Raw genomic sequence first — 5,390 nt, forward strand, 5'->3', positions numbered from 1 at the left:
ATTGTACCAAATGTCATGACTGGTTTTATTGATTGACTATTTTATTCGATTATGGGACAAGCAGTATAAAATGGATGCATGGTACTTTTTCGTCACTTATTGAAGTGAAGTGAATCACATTTTATATAGCACTTTTCTCTAGTGACTCAAAGCGCTTTACATAGTGAAACCCAATAAAGTTACATTTAAAGCAGTGTGGGTGGCACTGGGAGCAGGTGGGTAAAGTGTCTTGCCCAAGGACACAACGGCAGTGACTATGATGGCGGAAACGGGAATCGAACCTGGAACCCTCAAGTTGCCTGCACGGCCACCCTACCAACCGATCTATGTTTGTCTTTGGTACACTGATGTGTATATTACAGGCAATTAGTTCTTTGTTTTTCATCCACCCATCCATTTTCTACCGCTTGTCCCTTTTGGGGTCGCGGGGGTCTGGGGAGCCTATCTCAGCTACAATCGGGCAGAAGGCGGGGTACAACCTGGACAAGTTGCCACCTCGTCACAGGACCAACAAAGATAGACAGACAACATTCACACACTAGGGACCATTTAGTGTTGCCAATCAACCTATCCCCAGGTGCATGTCTTTGGAGGTGGGAGGGGCCTATCCCCAGGTGCATTTCTTTGAAGGTGGGAGGGGCCTATCCCCAGGTACATGTCTTTGGAAGTGGGAGGAAGCCGGAGTCACGGGGAGAACATACAAACTCCACACAAAAAAATCCCGAGTCCGGGATTGAACTCAGGACTACTCAAGAGTTTCGTATTGTGAGGCAGATGCACTTACCCCTCTACCACCGTACTGCCCAGTTCTTTGTTTTATTTTTGCAAACACATATATCTATTTTTTACAGATGTCCGATAAATGATGTAAAATGTAATATCGGAAATGATCTGTATCGGTTTCAAAAAGTAAAATGTATGACTTTACAAAACATTTCTGTGTACACGGACGTAGGGAGAATTACAGAGCGCCAATAAACCTTAAAGGCACTACCTTTGTGTGCCGGCCCAATCAAATAATATCTACGGCTTTTCACACAGACAAGTGAATGCAACGCGTACTTGGTCAACAGCCATACAGGTCACACTGAGGGTGGCCTTTAACACTGTTACAAATATGCGCCAAACTGTGAACCCACACCAAACAAGAATGACAAACACATTTTGGGAGAACATCCGCACTGTAACACAACATAAACACAACAGAACAAAAACCCAGAACTCCTTGCAGCACTAAGTCTTCTGGGATGCTACATTGTTCACTCCCCGCTGCCCCTATAAAACCTCACCCACCTCATGCATGTCCCGGATTCCAAGCTGATGTTTTGAGGCAAGTTAAAAAAAAAAAATGCAGTTTGTGACTTCAATAATAAATATGGCAGTGCCATGTTGGCATTTTTTTTCAATAACTTCAGTTGATTTATTTTGGAAAACCTTTTTACATTATTTAATGCATCCAGCGGGGCATCACAACAACATTAGGCATAACAATGTGTTAATTCCACCACTGTATATATCGGTATCGGTAATTAAGACTTGGACAATATCGACAAAAAAAACATTATCGGACATTTCTACTATTTTCATAATGTTCTTTTCATCTTTGGTACGAACATTATTATGTAAACCCAAAGTTATTGTATTTTTTTGTTTCTTTTTATTTTATTAATTACAACATTTTATTATTGATCATGTTGTACAGCATTATAATCTTTTGTTTTGTGATTGTGTAACGTTTTTTTTATCTAGACTCCAGGAAGAATAGTCTCCACTGCGGTGTAGACCAGTGGTTCTCAAATGGGGGTACGCATACCCCTGGGGGTACTTGAATGTATGCCAGGGGGTATGTGAGATTTTTTAAACATATTCTAAAACTAGTAACAATTAAAAAATCCTTTATAAATATATTTATTGAATAATACTTCAACCAAGTATGAATGTAAATTCATAAACTGTGAAAAGAAATGCAACAATGCAATATTCAGTGTTGACAGCTAGATTTTTTGTGGACATGTTCCATAAATATTGATGTTAAAGATTTCTTTTTTGTGAAGAAATGTTTAGAATGAAGTTGATGAATCCAGATGGATCTCTATTACAATCCCCAAAGAGGGCACTTTAAGTTGATGATTACTTCTATATGTGGAAATCTGTATTCATAATTGAATCACTTGTTTGTTTTTCAACACATTTTTAGTTATTTTTTATATATTTTTCCCAAATACTTCAAGAAAGACCACTACAAATGAGCAATATTTTGCACTGTTATACAATTTAATAAATCAGAAACTGATGACATAGTGCTGTATTTTACTTCTTCATCTCTTTTTTCAACCAAAAATGTTTTGCTCTGATTAGGGGATACTTGAATCAAAAAAATGTTCATAGGGGGTACATCACTGAAAAAAGGTTGAGAACCACTGCTCTACAATAATCTTTCCACAATATTTCCCCTTTTCGTCTATTCTTTAAACCTGGGGTCGGGAACCTTTTTGGCTGAGAGAGCCATGAAAGCCAAATATTTTAAAATGTATTTCCGTGAGATCCTTAATACAGTGTTTTTCAACCTTTTTGAGTCAAGGCACAGTTTTTTAATGGAAAAAATATGGAGGCACACCGCCAACAGAAGTCATAATAAAATGAAACTCAGCAGCTGATATTGACAGTAAAAGATAAAAAAAGATAAGAATTCAAACCATAACCAAGCATGTGTCAATATAGCTCTCGTTTCAAAGTAGCTGTACTGTCACCACCTGTCACATCACACCCTGACTTATTTGGAGTTTTTTGCTGTCTTCCTATGTGTAGTGTTTTAGTTCTTGTCTTGCGCTCCTATTTCGGTGGCTTTTTCTCTTTTTTTGGTATTTTCCTGTAGCAGATTAGTGCTATTCCCCGCATCTACTCTGTTTTAGCGATCAAGAATATTCAAGTTGTCGCTGTCCTTCTTTGCGGAGACATTGTTGATTGTCATGTACGGATGTAGTTTGTGGACGCCGTCTGCTGCTCCACACGCTGTAAGTCTTTGCTGTCGTCCAGCATTCTGTTTTTTTTTACTTTGCAACCAGTTCAGTTTTAGTTTCATTTTGCATTGCCATCCTTAAGCTTCAATAGCTTTCCTTAGCGGCACTTGCATTCTGTTTATTTTTGGTATAAGCATTGGATGCTTTTTTACCTGCACGCTGTGGTCTGCATATTGTGATCACGACATCTAAGAAGAAATTAGCTACCTGTTGCCACCTACTGACATGGAAGAGTATTACAGGGCTACTCTGCCGAGCTCTCGACAGCAGAGACACTCAACAACGGCACATTTGCAGATTAGAATGACTGGTTTGCCCAAAATATTTTTAACCCAAATAGGTAAAATAACATAATCTCCCACGGTACACTAGTGGTTGAAAAACACTGCCTTAATAAACTAAACTAAATACAACATTTTTGTTTGGTCCGGAAAGAAAATGCACTGAGGCGTTCCTCTCCTTGCCGAAGCCTGATGAAATGCAGGGGCATAAACTCCCATGATGAGGCTGCTGAGTGTGATGAGAATAGAAAATGAGGGGGAATGAGAGACAGACAGTAAGGCAATGAGGCTCAGAAAGCCCAGGGGAGCATGAAGGAGGGGGGTCTCGTGCTCAGGGGAGCCCAGAAAGCAAGCTGCGAGAGGCGGGTACCTCCAGACTGCCATTCCTCTTCCCTTCTGGAGGATAGGATCCTGGACAGCCCCCTAGTCGCAACTCCTAAACCCCCCGTGAGTGAAATTCATGCACGCCATACACACACACACTAAAGAGGCGTTCCCAGGGGAAGGAAGAAGCAGAGCAGAACACCTGGACCGGCCATTAGTGGCACATTCAGGGATTAGGGGCACAGACGGCAAGAGAGAACGCACACTGGGATCGCCGCTCATAGGCGACGTGCTGAAAGTGATAAATAATACACAATCATGCACACAACACACGTCCAATATAGTATTTTCAGCTTCAAAATGCCAGTGAGCTTGGAGAACGGTGTGAGGAAATCCTGATGAGCAACATATATGGAGAAAAATAACACAACTAAAAATAGCAGCAATGTAGTCTGGTGGCCATGGATGAAGTGCTGGCTGTCCAGAGTCGGGACCCGGGGTGGACCGCTCGCCTGTCGTCTGACCCGTCTCCACTCAGGATGCCCTACTGCCGGCCCCACTATGGACTGGACTCTCACTTTTATGTTAGATCCACTACGGACTGGACTCTCACTATTATGTTAGATCCACTATGGACTGAACTCTCACTATTATGTTATATCCACTACGGACTGGACTCTCACTATTATGTTGGATCCACTATGGACTGGACTCTCCCTATTATGTTTGATCCACTATGGACTGGAGTCTCACTATTATGTTAGATCCACTATGGACTGGACTCTCACTATTATGTTAGATCCACTATGGACTGGACTCTCACTATTATGTTGGATCCACTGTGGACTGGACTCTCACTATTATGTTAGATCCACTGTGGACTGGACTCTCACTATTATGTTGGATCCACAATGGACTGGACTCTCACTATTATGTTAGATCACTGTGGACTGGACTCTCACTATTATGTTAGATCCACTATGGACTGGACTCTCACTATTATGTTAGATCCACTATGGACTGGACTCTCACTATTATGTTAGATCCACTGTGGACTGGACTCTCACTATTATGTTGGATCCACTATGGACTGGACTCTCACTATTATGTTAGATCCACTGTGGACTGGACTCTCACTATTATGTTAGATCCACTGTGGACTGGACTCTCACTATTATGTTGGATCCACTATGGACTGGACTCTCACTATTATGTTAGATCCACTATGGACTGGACTCTCACTATTATGTTAGATCCACTGTGGACTGGACTCTCACTATTATGTTAGATCCACTATGGACTGGACTCTCACTATTATGTTAGATCCACTGTGGACTGGACTCTCACTATTATGTTGGATCCACAATGGACTGGACTCTCACTATTATGTTAGATCCACTGTGGACTGGACTCTCACTATTATGTTAGATCCACTATGGACTGGACTCTCACTATTATGTTAGATCCACTATGGACTGGACTCTCACTATTATGTTAGATCCACTGTGGACTGGACTCTCACTATTATGTTGGATCCACTATGGACTGGACTCTCACTATTATGTTAGATCCACTGTGGACTGGACTCTCACTATTATGTTAGATCCACTGTGGACTGGACTCTCACTATTATGTTGGATGCACTATGGACTGGACTCTCACTATTATGTTAGATCCACTATGGACTGGACTCTCACTATTATGTTAGATCCACTATGGACTGGACTCTCACTATTATGTTAGATCCACTGTGGACTGGACTCTC

The 5,390-nt window shown here is 41.3% G+C and overlaps 1 protein-coding gene across 3 annotated transcripts in view; it reads right to left on the reverse strand.

The window, feature by feature from the left end:
- Nucleotides 1-5,390, reverse strand: part of znf423 (zinc finger protein 423) — a 419,133-nt gene that overhangs the window by 226,939 nt on the left and 186,804 nt on the right. The gene's annotated exons all lie outside the window — the stretch shown is intronic.

The sequence above is a fragment of the Nerophis ophidion genome, linkage group LG12 (genome assembly GCF_033978795.1).
Source record: "Nerophis ophidion isolate RoL-2023_Sa linkage group LG12, RoL_Noph_v1.0, whole genome shotgun sequence".
NCBI lineage: Eukaryota > Metazoa > Chordata > Actinopteri > Syngnathiformes > Syngnathidae > Nerophis > Nerophis ophidion.